The sequence below is a fragment of the Vipera berus genome, assembly GCF_964194415.1.
Source record: "Vipera berus genome assembly, chromosome: 12".
Classification (NCBI taxonomy): domain Eukaryota; kingdom Metazoa; phylum Chordata; class Lepidosauria; order Squamata; family Viperidae; genus Vipera; species Vipera berus.
The window spans coordinates 3,594,377-3,612,510 of NC_138215.1; the positions used below are offsets into that span (position 1 = coordinate 3,594,377).

The following is an 18,134-nucleotide window of genomic DNA, read 5'->3' on the forward strand; positions in this document are numbered from 1 at the left end:
TGGGATGGGGTCTCAAGGGCAAGGGGGCTGCAAAGTTTTGGGAGGGTTTTCTTCATCTGGGGGAGACCTAAAAGTTTGCTGAGCACCTGTGTCTCCTTTTTCCAAGTAAGAGGAGTGTGAGGAGGAGGCAGACCCTTTTCTTCCCCTTGTCATCCAGATTTATACTGAGAAGAGATCTATTTATTGGCTTTGAGATCAATAATATCGTAGCCACATTAACATAGCAACAAAAATCCTTGGAAAAGAAGCTTACCAATAGTATGTTAATCTGAAAGTCACTAAACTGATCACACCAAATTCACGGTTTCTAGAAGCTGTGGCGTCCTGGGGCCATGGCAGGAATGGCTGCAATTATGTAGGGTTTTTTCCTGCTAAACAACAGACACTGTGCTTATAGTCTTGAAGGACTCTTGCTGAAAAATCAGTCACAATACTTAATTTCGGGCTATATTAGTCCAAAGAAGACTTGAGGGATTTTTAGAAGATGCTCAGGAAGAGTTTCTTTTCTTACAAAAGGAAAAAAATATTTATATGCTACATAACATTCTTAGGCAACAGACCTGCCATCTTTCTAGTTTTATCCCTTCGACTGTTTTTTTTGTTTCTTACGGCTGAGTGGCAAACAGGTTCTTTAACAAGAGACTTAAGGAAAGGGAGGAATCAGCTTGTGTCTATTGGAAAATATTCCTTTTCTTTTGATAAGCTTTATCCAATGTTTTATAATTCTTTTTCAATACTGTTGTGGGAAGTCAGCTCCCCAGAGAAGGAAATATTAAAAGGGCAGGAAAATACATTTCCAAAAAAAGAAGTTAAAGAGGCAGAAAAGCATGCCCAGTTTTTCTTAATAGCCCCAAGTCTCCCTTCCCCAAGCAGAAACCAACTCTATAGAAATGCAGCCGTAAACCATTCAGGAAGGTTGAAGCTAAGAAGACTTCAGACATCTAAAATCTACATACCCTGCCCCAGGGAGGTGGGCTGGGACAGACAAGCAGCAGGAATCCTAGAGGGGCACACCTAGGCTCAGGACAGAATATGTGGCAAAGGAAATACAAAGCTTGAAACAGGAAATAACTCCAGACAATAGAGTTCAGGGGGTATAAAAACTCACTACCCACATGTGGTCACTCTCTTCTCTCGCTCTTTTCTGTTGGATCCATCTTTCTGTCTGGCTTTCCTCTGCAATAAACCACAACCCTCTTCCCAAAGCAGTTGCCATGTTTATTCCCCGCTTGGAGGAACCGTGACAAAGACTTTCTTTCTAGCACTGTGCATAAAACAGATGATCTATTTTTCTCAAATAAGGATGCATACACTTTTCGATCGCATTTAATTTTTATTTAAATTTGGGAGGGTTTTCTTCATCTGGGAGAGGCCTAAAAGTTGGGTCGGACACGACTTTGCAACTAACAGCAATACCAAACACATCAGTAGGCTTATAGAAGATAAAAATAAAATAAAATATACTGTAAAGAGGACATCCCTCACAATCATAGCAAACATGCAATTTTGGTTGTAAGTTGTGACAGTCTTAAAATGGGTCACTTTTTTAAAAAAAATTCTTTATTTTTAAACAATAAGCTTCCATTCACGTAGTAAGCAACTTTGGGGGGGAAGGGTATTTTAAAACTGCAACGGTGTCTTACGTTCAATATATACAGTCATTCTTGTGAAAGGTGGTTGAGTATATACAGCAGTTGTACAGATCTTTTTTTCTGAGAACCACATCCACATTAAATATTGCTAATTTAGGTTATGAAACAAACAATTACTTCATATTTACATACCGTACTAGTATTATGATACTAGTATTAGGAGTCTGCAGCTCCTGCTGGTGTATCTGGGAGAGTCTGTCATGGATGCTGAAAGGGAGCTGGATTTCCAAATGGCCCCCCCCGTAGAGAGAGCAGGAATTGCCCGAGGCCTGGGTGAGAATCTCTCCCCTGGCCAGGAGGATCCACCAGCTCCTTGATCCAGAAGGAGCTTCTGGATAGATGGGATGGGGTCTCAAGGGGAAGGGGGCTGCAAAGTTTTGGGAGGGTTTTCTTCATCTGGGAGAGACCTAAAAGTTTGCTGAGCACCTGTGTCTCCTTTTTCCAAGTAAGAGGAGTGTGAGGAGGAGGCAGACCCTTTTCTTCCCCTTGTCATCCAGATTTATACTGAGAAGAGATCTATTTATTGGCTTTGAGATCAATAATATCGTAGCCATCTTTCTAGTTTTATCCCTTCGACTGTTTTTTTTGTTTCTTACGGCTGAGTGGCAAACAGGTTCTTTAACAAGAGACTTAAGGAAAGGGAGGAATCAGCTTGTGTCTATTGGAAAATATTCCTTTTCTTTTGATAAGCTTTATCCAATGTTTTATAATTCTTTTTCAATACTGTTGTGGGAAGTCAGCTCCCCAGAGAAGGAAATATTAAAAGGGCAGGAAAATACATTTCCAAAAAAAGAAGTTAAAGAGGCAGAAAAGCATGCCCAGTTTTTCTTAATAGCCCCAAGTCTCCCTTCCCCAAGCAGAAACCAACTCTATAGAAATGCAGCCGTAAACCATTCAGGAAGGTTGAAGCTAAGAAGACTTCAGACATCTAAAATCTACATACCCTGCCCCAGGGAGGTGGGCTGGGACAGACAAGCAGCAGGAATCCTAGAGGGGCACACCTAGGCTCAGGACAGAATATGTGGCAAAGGAAATACAAAGCTTGAAACAGGAAATAACTCCAGACAATAGAGTTCAGGGGGTATAAAAACTCACTACCCACATGTGGTCACTCTCTTCTCTCGCTCTTTTCTGTTGGATCCATCTTTCTGTCTGGCTTTCCTCTGCAATAAACCACAACCCTCTTCCCAAAGCAGTTGCCATGTTTATTCCCCGCTTGGAGGAACCGTGACAAAGACTTTCTTTCTAGCACTGTGCATAAAACAGATGATCTATTTTTCTCAAATAAGGATGCATACACTTTTCGATCGCATTTAATTTTTATTTAAATTTGGGAGGGTTTTCTTCATCTGGGAGAGGCCTAAAAGTTGGGTCGGACACGACTTTGCAACTAACAGCAATACCAAACACATCAGTAGGCTTATAGAAGATAAAAATAAAATAAAATATACTGTAAAGAGGACATCCCTCACAATCATAGCAAACATGCAATTTTGGTTGTAAGTTGTGACAGTCTTAAAATGGGTCACTTTTTTAAAAAAAATTCTTTATTTTTAAACAATAAGCTTCCATTCACGTAGTAAGCAACTTTGGGGGGGAAGGGTATTTTAAAACTGCAACGGTGTCTTACGTTCAATATATACAGTCATTCTTGTGAAAGGTGGTTGAGTATATACAGCAGTTGTACAGATCTTTTTTTCTGAGAACCACATCCACATTAAATATTGCTAATTTAGGTTATGAAACAAACAATTACTTCATATTTACATACCGTACTAGTATTATGATACTAGTATTAGGAGTCTGCAGCTCCTGCTGGTGTATCTGGGAGAGTCTGTCATGGATGCTGAAAGGGAGCTGGATTTCCAAATGGCCCCCCCCGTAGAGAGAGCAGGAATTGCCCGAGGCCTGGGTGAGAATCTCTCCCCTGGCCAGGAGGATCCACCAGCTCCTTGATCCAGAAGGAGCTTCTGGATAGATGGGATGGGGTCTCAAGGGGAAGGGGGCTGCAAAGTTTTGGGAGGGTTTTCTTCATCTGGGAGAGACCTAAAAGTTTGCTGAGCACCTGTGTCTCCTTTTTCCAAGTAAGAGGAGTGTGAGGAGGAGGCAGACCCTTTTCTTCCCCTTGTCATCCAGATTTATACTGAGAAGAGATCTATTTATTGGCTTTGAGATCAATAATATCGTAGCCACATAGCAACAAAAATCCTTGGAAAAGAAGCTTACCAATAGTATGTTAATCTGAAAGTCACTAAACTGATCACACCAAATTCACGGTTTCTAGAAGCTGTGGCGTCCTGGGGCCATGGCAGGAATGGCTGCAATTATGTGGGGGTTTTTCCTGCTAAACAACAGACACTGTGCTTATAGTCTTGAAGGACTCTTGCTGAAAAATCAGTCACAATACTTAATTTCGGGCTCTATTAGTCCAAAGAAGACTTGAGAGATTTTTAGAAGGTGCTCAGGAAGAGTTTCTTTTCTTACAAAAGGAAAAAAAAATTTATATGCTACATAACATTCTTAGGCAACAGACCTGCCATCTTTCTAGTTTTATCCCTTCGACTGTTTTTTTTCTTTCTTACGGCTGAGTGGCAAACAGGTTCTTTAACAAGAGACTTAAGGAAAGGGAGGAATCAGTTTGTGTCTATTGGAAAATATTCCTTTTGTTTTGATAAGCTTTATCCAATGTTTTATAATTCTTTTTCAATACTGTTGTGGGAAGTCAGCTCCCCAGAGAAGGAAATATTAAAAGGGCAGGAAAATACATTTCCAAAAAAAGAAGTTAAAGAGGCAGAAAAGCATGCCCAGTTTTTCTTAATAGCCCCAAGTCTCCCTTCCCCAAGCAGAAACCAACTCTATAGAAATGCAGCCGTAAACCATTCAGGAAGGTTGAAGCTAACAAGACTTCAGATATCTAAAATCTACATACATGGCAGGAATGGCTGCAATTATGTGGGGTTTTTTTTCCTGCTAAACAAGTCAATGTGCTTATAGCCTTGAAGGACTCTTGCTGAAAAATCAGTCACAATGCTTAATTTCAGGCTATATTAGTCCAAAGAAGACTTGAGGGACTAAAATGGGTCACTTTTCAGAAAAAAATATTTATTTTTAAACAATAAGCTTCCATTCATATAGTAAACAACTTGGGGGGGGAAGGTCTTTTTAAAAACTGCAACGGCGTCTTAACGTTCAATATATACAGTCATTCTTGTGAAAGGTGGTTGAGTATATACAGCAGTTGTACAGATCTTTTTTTTCTGAGAACCACCTCCACATTAAATATTGCTAATTTAGGTGATAAAACAAACAATTACTTCATATTTACATTCAAATTACTCTAGTCAAGACTTCTAGAGAGAGGACAAATACTAATGTGATAATGGACAACCTTGTCTTGTGCCTTTTGGTGGTTTCTCCGTTTATTACTACTTTTGCTTCCTGTTTCGAATAAATTGCTTTGAACATATTTATAAACTTTTTGCCAAATAGCATGTTTTAACTGTTTCAACATGAAATCCCATTCAACGTTGTTGAATGCTTTCTGCGCATCAACAAAAACAAGCGCCATATGTTTTTCATGTCACTTGTGGCAGTTATTAAGCGAACACTGTAGTCGCTAAGCAAACACCACAGTAATTAGGCAAACCAGAATGGCAACACAGAGGGAATCAAAATGGAGGCTGACCACAAGCTGCATCACTGGGTCTTGTTCAATCAATTAGCTTAGAGGAGCTTCCATATGAAGAGGCAGTCTACAACCAAAGAGCCGTGCCTTCTGTGCCAAAACATGAGAAATGGGCAGATTTGGTGATACGTGGGTCCATTCCCAAAGTCTTTGGGCTGGCACCGGTTTTTGTAGAAAAGGTGGGGAGAGGGATTTGTGAGGGAGGCCTGTCATCTTGTGGCTTCGTAATGTCATCCGGACGGTTCAACTGATGCTCATCCGCCTCAAAATGGCTCCCGGAATGAAAGTAGGGCTTCTGGGCTCTGGTGAAGGTTCCCCATTTTCTGGCCAATTTCTCACAGGATTGGGACACTCTGCAGAGGAGGGGCCGGGCAGCCATGAACGGAAGAGCTGTCTGCAGGAGTAGAAATCTTTTTGTTCTGGGGTGGGAGGCCAAACCTCTTCAAGGGAAAAAAGGAAAGTCCAGATGCCTGGTGGAAAAAGGATCTTTGGGAGGATCCTGCTAGTGAGGCAGGCCATAAGGAAAAATATAAATAATACATATGGATGCTGTATGTCATAAATGTGAGGTAGGACACAACAGTGAGGCATAGAGAATAATGCGTGTATTAGTTAGAAGAAGAAGAACAAGGAAATGGAAAATGTCAAACCACAAGTTCACCTGTGGGTCACATCTAATAAGCTAGCACACAGTTCAGTTGCAGCTAACCACATATGTCTCACTTGTAGCTAACCACATACATGGTACAGGAAACCTAGATGCTAGCAAAGAGACAGGTTTGCAAAACAATTTAGCAATGCAAAGGGGGGGCTAGAAATGAGCTAGAAGGGGGCCTGTAATTCATGTAACCAATCAGAATTAACAATTTACATTTCCGTGTTCTGTGACTTTTGAAGACTATAAATGTACCTGCTTGTTTCCTGGAAAGTTGTTCAGACATTGCCTTTGCTTTCTAATCTGAACCTTTTGCGCGCAAAATAAAACAAACTTCTTTTGATTCCGAGGTCTGAGTCTTAATTCTGCAACATTTTCTGGCACCCAGAGATGGGACTTGGAGCGATATTTCGCTGAGGACGGCACGGACCACCTGGGGCCCCGCCGGGGTCGTCCTGTCTTCCTTTAGCCGGCACGGACGATTTCTCCGAAAGGAGGCGGAGGACTCTGTGGGGGCGCCTGGTGGACACCCGACCGATCCAAGAACCCGCACGGAATCAAAATAAGTCATCCACAACCAGAACTTGACGTCTGAGGGAGAAGACGCCTGCAGGCAAGTATATTGAAAAAAAGGGTAGTCCCACTCGTTTAAAAAAAAAAGTGGATGGAATAGCCCCACTTGTTGTGGAACGTAGAGGCTATAGACCCACTAAGAGTGGAAGAGGGGGCCTGATCACCCCCCTGGGTCCAGGATCAGCGCGTCCTAATGTGACCCTAGAGATAGTGTTGTGTGGGTGGTTAAGCCATTGCAGTTCCTGTTGGTGACCGTTGGAACATCCGGCACCACAGGTCAGTGGCAGTGTCTTAGAAAATGGGTGGTAGAGGAAGTGTCTCTCGGACACCTCTTCAATGTATGCTGAAGAATTTCAAGAAAGGTTTTAGTGGAGATTATGGTCACCCAGATCAATATCAATAGTGGCAAATAGTAGTAAAGGAGAATCCTGAATGGCTCTGCAAATGCTGAGTAGAATTCCTGCGGGTCTGTGTGGCACGAATGAATAGAAATCCTAGATGTCAAGGGGAAAAAAAAGGGTCAGATTGAAACCATACCTGTTTCAAAAACTGATCCCTATGAAGAAGATGCGCCCCTCCCCCATGTCCCTGTGTATCACCCTGTGCCTCAAGTCCCACCACCAGTGGTTCCAGTCCAGCAGCCAGTGGTGAGTCCAGTTCAACCCGCAGATGTTGATAATGACACTAATAAAGTTCAAGGGATAGGAGCCCAAGGAACTCACCAAGAAATCCTATTAAAAGCACTAGTGCATTTTGCTCAAAATATGGAAGTTTTAAAAATTGGCTATGTCAAGCACTAAACATATAGGTTAATAAAAGAAATTTATGTGCCTGATGGATCCCAGGCAGTATATAGTCCATTTTTGTTAGAGGAGTGTGGAGGTAGTGTTTGTGTGTCTGTGTTGTGTCTAATAATAATAATTAAGTGTCTGTGTTGTGTCTAATAATAATTAATAAAAAGGCCTTATTAAAAAAACAACCAACAAACAAGGGAGCTCATTGGCTTCTGAACAGCTCCTTGTAATTATATTAGTTATTGATTTGTCCCCCTTCATGGATTACTGCCTTGTCGTGGCGAAGGGGCTTGCGTAATTCAATGAAGCTATGAGCTATGCCGTGCAGGGCCACCCAAGACGGACAGGTCATAGCTGAGAGTTCTGACAAAACGTGATCCACTGGAGAAGGAAATGGCAACCCACTCCAGTATCTTTGCCATGAAAACCCTATGGACAGTACCAAAAGGCAAAACGATATGACGCTGGAAGATGAGCCCCTCAGGTCGGAAGGCGTCCAATATGCTACTGGGGAAGAGCAGAGGGCTAGTACTAGTAGCGCCAGAAAGAATGAAGCGACTGGGCCAAAGCCGAAAGGACGCTCAGCTGTGGATATGTCTGGTGGTGAAAGGAAAGTCCGATGCTGTAAAGATTTTTTCTCCATAGGAACCTGGAATGTAAGATCCATGAATCAAGGAAAGCTGGACGTGGTCAAACAAGAGATGACAAGACTGAACATCGACATCTTAGGTATCAGCGAACTAAAATGGACAGGAATGGGTGAATTTAATTCAGATGACCATCAGGTATACTACTGCGGGCAAGAATCCCTCAGAAGAAATGGAGTAGCCTTCATAGTCAATAAAAGAGTAGGAAAATCAATACTGGGATACAATCCTCAAAATGACAGAATGATCTCAGTTCGAATCCAAGGCAAACCATTCAATATCACAGTAGTCCAGGTCTATGCCCCAACCACCAGTGCTGAAGAGGATGAAATTGACCGGTTCTATGAAGCCCTACAGCACCTTATAGAAGTAACACCAAAAAATGATGTCCTTATCATCATGGGGGATTGGAATGCTAAAGTAGGAAGCCAAAAGATAACTGGAATAACAGGCAAGTTTGGCCTTGGAGTACAAAATGAAGCAGGGCACAGGCTGATAGAATTTTGTCAAGAGAATACGATGGTCATAGCAAACACTCTTTTCCAACAACCCAAGAGACGGCTCTACACATGGACATCACCAGACGGTCAACACAGAAATCAGATTGACTATATGCTCTGCAGCCAAAGATGGAGAAGCTCTATACAGTCGGTAAAAACAAGACCAGGAGCTGACTGTGGCTCAGACCATGAGCTTCTCCTTGCAAAGTTTAGGCTTAAACTGAAGAAAGTAGGGAAAAGCACTAGGCCAGTCAGGTATGAATTAAATCATATCCCTGTTGAATATACAGTAGAGGTGACAAATAGATTTAAGGAATTAGATCTGATAGACAGAGTGCCTGAAGAACTATGGACAGAGGTTCGCGACATTGTACAACAGGTAGCAACCAAAACTATCCCAAAGAAAAAGAAATGCAAGAAAGCAAAATGGCTGTCTGAGGAAGCTTTGCAAATAGCTGAGGAAAGGAGGGAAGCGAAAGGCAAGGGAGAAAAACATAGATATGCCCAATTGAATGCAGAATTCCAGAGAATAGCTAGAAGAGATAAGAATGCCTTCTTAAATGAACAGTGCAAAGAAATAGAAGAAAACAATAGAATAGGGAGGACCAGAGATCTTTTCAAGAAAATTGGAGAGATGAAGGGAACGTTTAATGCAAAAATGGGCATGATAAAGGACCAAAATGGCAGGGACCTAACAGAGGCAGAAGAGATTAAGAAGAGGTGGCAAAATTACACAGAAGAACTATACAAGAATGAGCTTAACGTCCCAGATAATCACAATGATGTGGTCACTGACCTCGAGCCAGACATCCTAGAATGTGAGGTGAAGTGGGCCTTAGAAAAGCTGAGCAACAACAAAGCTAGTGGAGGTGACAGTATTCCAGCTGAGCTATTCAAAATCTTAAAAGACAGTGCAGTAAAAGTGCTACACTCAATTTGCCAGCAAATTTGGAAAACTCAACAGTGGCCACAGGATTGGAAAAGATCAGTTTACATTCCAATTCCAAAGAAAGGCAGTGCCAAAGAATGTTCAAACTACCGCACCATTGCACTCATTTCTCATGCTAGTAAAGTCATGCTTAAAATCCTACAAGCTAGACTTCAGCAGTATGTGGATCGAGAACTACCAGAAGTACAGGCAGGATTTCGAAGAGGCAGAGGAACTAGAGATCAAATTGCCAACATACGCTGGATCATGGAGAAAGCTAGGGAGTTCCAGAAAAACATCTACTTCTGCTTCATTGACTATGCTAAAGCCTTTGATTGTGTGGATCATAACAAACTGTGGCAAGTTCTTAAAGAGATGGGAGTACCAGACCATCTTATTTGTCTCTTGAGAAACCTATATGCGGGTCAAGAAGCAACAGTGAGAACTGGACACGGAACCACTGATTGGTTCAAAATTGGGAAAGGAGTCCGGCAAGGCTGTATACTGTCGCCCTGCCTATTTAACTTATATGCAGAGCACATCATGAGAAAGGCAGGGCTAGATGAATCAAAAGTTGGAATTAAGATTGCCGGAAGAAATATCAACAACCTAAGATACGCAGATGATACCACTCTAATGGCAGAAAGTGAAGAAGAACTAAAGAGCCTCTTGTTGCGGGTGAAGAAGGAGAGTGCAAAAGTTGGGTTGAAACTTAACATTAAGAAAACCAAGATCATGGCAACTGGCCCTCTCAATTCCTGGCAAATAGATGGGGAAGAAATGGAGGTAGTGACAGATTTTGTTTTCCTGGGCTCCAAGATCACTGCAGATGGGGACTGTAGCCAAGAAATTAAAAGACGCTTGCTCCTGGGGAGGAAAGCCATGGCAAATCTAGACAGCACACTAAAAAGCAGAGACATCACCCTGTCAACAAAAGTGCGTATAGTCAAGGCTATGGTCTTCCCAGTTGCAATGTATGGCAGTGAAAGTTGGACCATAAGAAAGGCTGAGCGCCAAAGAATTGAGGCCTTTGAACTATGGTGCTGGAGAAGACTCCTGCGAGTCCCTTGGACTGCAAGGCGATCAAACCGGTCAGTCCTAGAGGAGATCAATCCTGACTGCTCTTTAGAAGGCCAGATCCTGAAGCTAAAACTCAAGTACTTTGGCCACCTAATGAGAAGGAAGGACTCACTGGAGAAGAGCCTAATGCTGGGAAAGATCGAGGGCAATAGAAGAAGGGGACGACAGAGAATGAGGTGGCTGGATGGAGTCACTGAAGCAGTGGGCGTGAGCTTGAATGGACTCCAGAAGATGGTGGAGGACAGGAAGGCCTGGAGGAATGTTGTCCATAGGGTCGCGATGGGTCGGACACGACTTCGCAGCTAACAACAACAACAACAACATTGATTTGTCAGAAGAAAGTATGAAATGAAATATCTGTATGTGAAATTGTTTATGCAAGCAGTTTGAATGGAAATGAATGTGTGGATATGATAATCCTCTGTGTGTGTGTGAGAGAGAGTTTCTCCCCCACCACAGACTGTGAAAGAAGCAGTAAACTGCAGAATTTCTTTTGTTTGTTTATTAAAAAGTGAAATGAAAAAGCAATATAAGCGTTTGTATGAAAAGTCTCATGGAAGATGTGTGAGAGAATTCATGGAAATGCATGTGAAGAAGAGAAAACTATTTTGTTAGTGGTGAGATTTTTCTGTAATTCTTCTTTTTCTGTCCTCTCACCTTTGCTGGTTGTGTTGCTTTAAGAGCAAGAGAGACAGAAAGGAAAAGGGGGGTCTAATCTTTTTAACTATTTTTTTTCGGTTTAGAATTCTGGTTTGAGGAAGCTGGGATGGATGTGAAATTTAATGTTTTAACCTACTTAATGGAAATTTGTTTCCATCTGAATGGAATCTGATTAAATTGGAATTTGACTAAATTTATATTAAGAGCGAAGAGTTGATATTACAGTTTGATACAAAACTATTTCAGTAACTCACAATATCTTATTAATCTTGTTTATTTTATTTATTTTGCTGGAGTTGCGTTTTGTTGTCATTTTATTTTTATTTTTTTAATGTTTTTATGCCTGTGTGTGGGACACACTGATAGAAAACAATACCTAAGAGAATTGAAGGAATTGTAATTCAACCCTTGTTTAAAACGAAGAAGTTGAGAAAAAGTTTGGGATTATAAATGAGTTACTGTATATTGTTTTGAGTGAAGATTTATGTGCAAACAAACTCAACCAGAGTTTGGTGAGGATTCCTTTGTTGCTCTTTACTAAGCAATTTGTTTGTGAATACAGACAAAGGAATGGCTACAGGAAGGGGTTCTTTACCCAGAAGTGGGGAAAAGAAAAGAAAAAAAGAGAAAATAGAGGCTGAGGCCAATTTCAAGAAAAAGTTGAGGCCATAGGGTTGGCAGCAGCTGAACAATGGACTGAAAACTGAAGGGGACCAGAGTTAAGTCAAGCCCCCCCCCCCTGAACCCTTGGTCCGAATGAAGATAGGGGACAATAATGTGACCTTTCTAGTAGATACAGGGGCATCTAGATCTGTAGTTACTAAGTTATTGGCTCCCTTTTCTACTGATGTCATAAATGTGCAAGGAGTTGATGGCTCCGTTAATCGTCATTCTTTTTTGAAGCCCCTGAGATGTTCCCTAAATGGATGGGACATTGAACATCAATTCTTATATATGCCTGAGTATCCCATTCCTTTGCTGGGGTGAGACCTGCTATGAAAAATGGGAGAGACATTGTCATTTGAAGAAGACAGAATGGCACTTGTAATGAAGTACCCTCCAGATGAGATGTGGTGAATAATGGTGGCCCAAGAGGTTCAAGTCCCCGATACGTGGCAGGAATTTGGAGTGCCCCAAGTATGGGCAGAAGATAATCCTCCAGGTTATGCAGCCCAGCATGCACCACTAGTCATCCAAGTGAAGCCTCTGGCAGTGCCTATTCGTCTCCGGCAGAGAAGCTACCCTTGCCCCATTGCATACTGAATTTTGCCCTGCTAGTCAAACCACTCTATGAGTCCACAAAGGGGGGAGAAAAGGAGCCTTTTGTTTTGAGACTTTAAAAATCAGCTTTATCTCAAGCTCCTGTCACAGGACTTCCCAATCTGGAGAAACCTTTTAATTTGTATGTGGACTCAAAGAGTAATGTGGCTATTGGAGTCCTGACTCAAGAAAAGGGAAGTTGGCAACAGCCCATAGCTTATTTGTCAACACAACTTGATGCAGTTTCAAAAGGGTGGCCACAATGTCTAAAAATTCTGGCAGCCACAGCTCTCCTGATAGAGGAAGCTAATAAATTGTTGACTTTGGACAGATTCTGAATATGCATTCCTCACATTACATGTACATGCTGCACTCTATAGAGAGAGAGGACTCTTGACAGGAGCAGGAAGAGAAATTAAACATCCTCTTTTGATTGAAAGACTCATCAAAGCTGTGCGGGGACCTAAAAGAGTAGCGTCATGCACTGTAAAGGACATCAAAAGGGACAAGATGATGTAGCCTGAGGAAATACAGCAGCTGACAAAGAAGCAAGGTTATCAGCAACTCGAGATAGCCAACCCTACCCTGACATGACAGCTTGTGTAGCATTAGAAATGCCAAGAGGACTGAGCCCTAAATATTCCAAAGCTGAGGAATTACAGGCAAGTGTAGACTTGCAAGGACACAAACAGGGAGAGTGGTACATGCTCCCAGATGGAAGGATTTTTGTCCCTGAGAATTTAACCTGACCAGTAGTAAAAGAAGCTCAGGTAACTACTTACATGGGGAAGAGTGCACTAACTGAAGCCCTCCGTCGTATTGTGTACATTAATCGCCTTCACTTGCTGTGTGCCCATGCAACCAAGAGATGTAATACCTGTGCCCAGGTTAATCCAAAACAAGGACCTACTCTTCCGCCAGGAAGCCAGCCTAAGGGATATCACCCCATGGATTCTTTAGTTGTTGATTTTACAGAAATGCCAAAATGTGGACTATATAAAGCAATGCTAGTTATGGTGTGTAATTATACTGGGTGGCCTGAATGTTTCCTTACCAAGACAAAGCATGCATGAGAAGTGGCTAGAATTTTACTCAAGACAGAATAGAGGAAAAGGTGACTAAGGTGTGCCTTGAAACTTGCCTTAAATGGGTGGATGCATTGCCACTAGCACTTTGGTCTGTGAGATGCACCCTTCAAAAGGGAATTAGGCTATCTCCTTATGAAATGATGTTTGGAAGACCTCCCCCTCATGAGTACTAATTTGAAAAATCATGTAGGGAACTTAAGTCAAATAGGGACTTCATGGGTGAGTCAAATGGTGGGAGAGTTAAATAAGCAAATACAAGGAATCCAACACTATTGTGTGTCCCTAAGCCCACCATTTCTGAGTACTCCCAGTCATAATATCCAAGTGGGAGACAAAGTATGGGTAAAACACTGGAAAGGGGAAAACTTGAAACCTAGATGGAAAGGCCCGTATATTGTGGTCATGTGTTCTCCCCTAGAAGTAAAAGTGTTAGAATCCAAGTCTTGGATTCACTGGACTTGAGTTAAGCCCGCAGCTGATGACTGTTGGGAGGCAGAGCAGGATGAGACCCATCCTCTAGTGCTACACTTGAAGAAGCGCCCCCTATAACTGCCCTACCGGCAATGGGCAGGCAACATACGGGGCAGAAGAGGCCCTACTGGTGTCACTCCGGAAGCTGACCCTCTACGTACGGCTGAAAACAAGGAGAAAAACAATTGTTAATGTGTTAGGGATGGTTTGTGTGGTGTAGGTTGGACCTATCTCGAGAAATGGTAGTCCGACAATATATAGTCATAGGTGTAATGTGTCTGGCATTAGTGATCTTAATTATTTTGATTGTAACCTGCTGCATTGGAAACCTTTTCTTCTGGAATCACCCCACATCCAAAGTAACAAGTGTTGCACCTAAAATCACTAAGTGTGACCAAGGAAAGTGTGTATCTTCTGTGGACACTTATGTTTGAAACACCCTGGGAGTGGGTTCTTTGGAGTCTGTTGGGAGTCTTGGGATTGTGGATACTAAATTTAGCAAACAAGACTAGGCTTTGTGATTCATCCAATACTGATACTGTCCTTTCCCAAATTCCACCTAATCCCCTCCATCCTCCGGGCGTGGTAACCTTGTAATTGTAATTATTCCCCTTGTTGTGACTGTGAGTGTGGAATAGAAATAATAGAAAATGACATTGACCTATTTCAGGTTGTCAACCATGAATCTCCTATGGCTATGGATACTATTTACAAGTGGCCTATTGGGTAAGAAAGCCATGGATGGTAGTCCCAAATGTTGTGAGAATGGTCAGACAGTTCCTTTCACCCTAGAGGAAGGCTCAGGGGCTGTTGAAGAACCTGAAGGGACAAGTAAAGCCCAGGCTTTGGGGCCACTGGAGATACTCGGCAAAGAGGGACCGGAGCAAACCCACTCCTGGTCTTATTTCCCAGTGGGGAGTGCACCCCAGGCCAACCCCAGCTCCTAAACCTAAGCGTGTTATTCCTAGACTAAAACCAGGTTTGGAGCAATGAGTATAATCATAGATTTCATGCCTTTTCCATGAGTATGGCAGTGTGTTTGGAAGAGGATGGAGTCTTTTTCTTGTGTGGAGAAAATGTGTATGTATGTTTGCCTACTACTTAGACTGGAACTTGTACTCTGGTACACCTCTTCCCAAAGATGGGTGTTGTTAATGGGGAACAAGCCCTCCCTGTTCCTCTCATAGGACATGTGCAAAAAAAAAAGAGTACCTCTAGTGATACCCTTGTTACCTATCTGAGGAATAGGCACTGCAGTTGGAACAGGTGTGGGAGGCTTAGCCCATTCTACAACCCAGTTTAAACAGCTTTCTGAGGAATTTCAACAAGGCTAACTCAGATTGCTGGGACCTTGGTCGAAGTACAAGACCAAATAGATTCCTTGGCAGCAGTAGTCTTGCAGAACAGGCGGGCCCTAGACCTCCTGACAGCTGAAAAAGGTGGCTTGTGTCTCTTTTTAGGAGAAGAATGCTGCTTTTACATGAATAAATCAGGAATGGTCAGAGAAGTGGCAAAGGATCTGCAAGATAGAGCGTCCAGGATTAGCCAGAGACTCCAGGGAACTGACCAATGGTTCTCATGGTTACCAGGAACCGCATGGGTCAAGCAAGTGCTGTTCCTATTGCTCCGTGGAGTAGCGGGGTTAGCCTTCATCCCGTGTGTAATTCCCTTAATGAGGCAATTGGCTGTGAGATCAATGAAAGAGATAAGGATCGAAAAGGAATTGATTATGCTCGAGGGATCTTTGGAAAATGGATACACACCTGGGATTCCAAGGGAAAGAAGGGATCTGGATGGTGGAATATATGTGCGGTTTGGACCGTGGGGCTTAGAGAGAGTGCCTGAGGAGGATGAAGTCTAACTCATGGAATACTTCTTTCTCTCTTTGCTTGTCGCTATCTATCTCTATCTTGATAAGTGTCAGTTCAAAGTGTTGGTCTGTTATACTGTTCACCTATCCTAATATACAATGGTTTTGATCTTTGCTTGCTGGGGAAACTGGAATTGCTTGCCGAAATAAAGGAATATCATGGAAGGTGAGACTCCTTGTCCAAATGGAAATTGAGTCTCAACAGGGGGGAATGAGGCAGGCCATAAGGAAAAATATAAATAATACATATGGATGCTGTATGTCATAAATGTGAGGTAGGACACAACAGTGAGGCATAGAGAATAATGCGTGTATTAGTTAGAAGAAGAAGAACAAGGAAATGGAAAATGTCAAACCACAAGTTCACCTGTGGGTCACATCTAATAAGCTAGCACACAGTTCAGTTGCAGCTAACCACATATGTCTCACTTGTAGCTAACCACATACATGGTACAGGAAACCTAGATGCTAGCAAAGAGACAGGTTTGCAAAACAATTTAGCAATGCAAAGGGGGGGCTAGAAATGAGCTAGAAGGGGGCCTGTAATTCATGTAACCAATCAGAATTAACAATTTACATTTCCGTGTTCTGTGACTTTTGAAGACTATAAATGTACCTGCTTGTTTCCTGGAAAGTTGTTCAGACATTGCCTTTGCTTTCTAATCTGAACCTTTTGCGCGCAAAATAAAACAAACTTCTTTTGATTCCGAGGTCTGAGTCTTAATTCTGCAACACTAGGAAAGGGGAACGTATCTTTATTTCTTTTGGGGGTCTAAGAGGCTCGGTTGAGCCCTTTCCAGCAGGTTTAAGGAAGGCTAAAAGGGGCTGGTTTCTGGAGTGAAAGGGATGGTGGGAAGCAGGCTTTAGCGGATCCCTTTCCTTACCTTCCTTTTTTTCTCTCATCTAGGGCTTTTTTATGCTGTTTTCCCTTTTTTACAAGGAAAAGGCAAAAGTCTCCCCCATGCCTGCAAGCAGGAGAGTGACCATAATAATAGACCTGGAGAAGGTCAAGCGGGAGCCGTGTGGTGAGTGGACACTTTGGGTCAGGCTCCTCTGGGCCCACTCACCCCCCTCGCTGCAGCTCCTGCATGACTATCTGGGAGCGTCTCTCATGGACGCCCAAAGGGAGCTGGATTTCTGAGAGAGAGCAGGAGTTGCCCCAGGCCTGGGTGAGAATCTCTCCCCGGGTCAAAGGAATCCACCAGCTCCGTGAACCAGAAGGAGCTTCCGGATAGATGGGGTGGGGTCTCAAAAGGGAGTGGGGTGCAGAGGAGGCTCTGATTTGGGGGGGGTTTCTTCATCTGGGTGAGGGCTAAAAGTTTGCTCAGCACCTGTGTCTCCCTTTCCCAGAGTTCCCTATAAGGAAGAGGAGGGTGAGGAGGAGGTAGCCCCTCTTCATCAGGACTGAAAAATTAAGTAGCCACCTGGAAAGGCCAAACTGTGGACCACCCCTCATCATATAATCCCCCTCCTGGGGAAAAAGGGCAGGAAAACCCTTCGATCCACTGGGTGGTGGATTAGGGGATCCCTGGCCAGGCGCTAATCCTCGTCTCCAGGGGCCAAAGGGAAGGTGGGGGGTGACTCTGCAAGACCCTTTGGCCACAGCAAGCTGGAGATCTCTCCTCTGTCTCTCTGTTCCAGCAGCCCGAGCCCCAGATTTTAAATTTGGAGAGGGAGGAAGAGGAAGTCCATATCAATGAAGGTAAATTTCTCACTGTTAAGGAATCAATGAAGATACTAATGGTGGGTCATTCGGTTGATAGGAAGGGTTCCCTTCCTCCTTTCCTTCATTTGTCCCACTTTCCCCCCCCCAATGCAGGAGACTTGATCATTGAGGATCTACAGCTTCTTCCCCACCACCTTCTCCAACGCTGGCAAAACTAAAAAACAACAACGCAGTGAGAGGCATAGGCTTCCCTTCCTTCCTTCTTTTCTTCAATCCTCTCACTTTCCCCCCCCCCAATGAAGGAGACCTTTCTAGAAGACCTCTAGCTTCCTCCCCACCACCTTCTCCACCATCCTCCAAAGCGCCTGAAGGCAGGAGGCAAATGAGTTCCTGTTTTATCTTTATTTTGGGGGGATAAAAGCCTCCTTTGAGCCCTTTCCAGCAGGTTTAAGGAAGGCTAAAAGGGAGGAGGGGCTGGTTTCTGGAGTGAAAGGGATGGTGGGAAGGAGGCTTTAGCGGATCCCTTTCCTTACCTTCCTTTTTTCCTCTCTTCTAGGGCTTTTTTTTTTGCTTCTTTCCTTGCGTTGCAAGGAAACAAAATGCAA

The 18,134-nt window shown here is 43.0% G+C and overlaps 1 long non-coding RNA gene across 1 annotated transcript; it reads left to right on the forward strand.

The window, feature by feature from the left end:
* The first annotated feature begins 5,849 nt into the window (after positions 1-5,849).
* Positions 5,850-16,567, forward strand: LOC308673627. Its single transcript, XR_014027695.1, has 2 exons — positions 5,850-6,605; positions 11,737-16,567. It is a non-coding gene; the product is annotated as an uncharacterized lncRNA (long non-coding RNA).
* Positions 16,568-18,134: the final 1,567 nt, after the last annotated feature.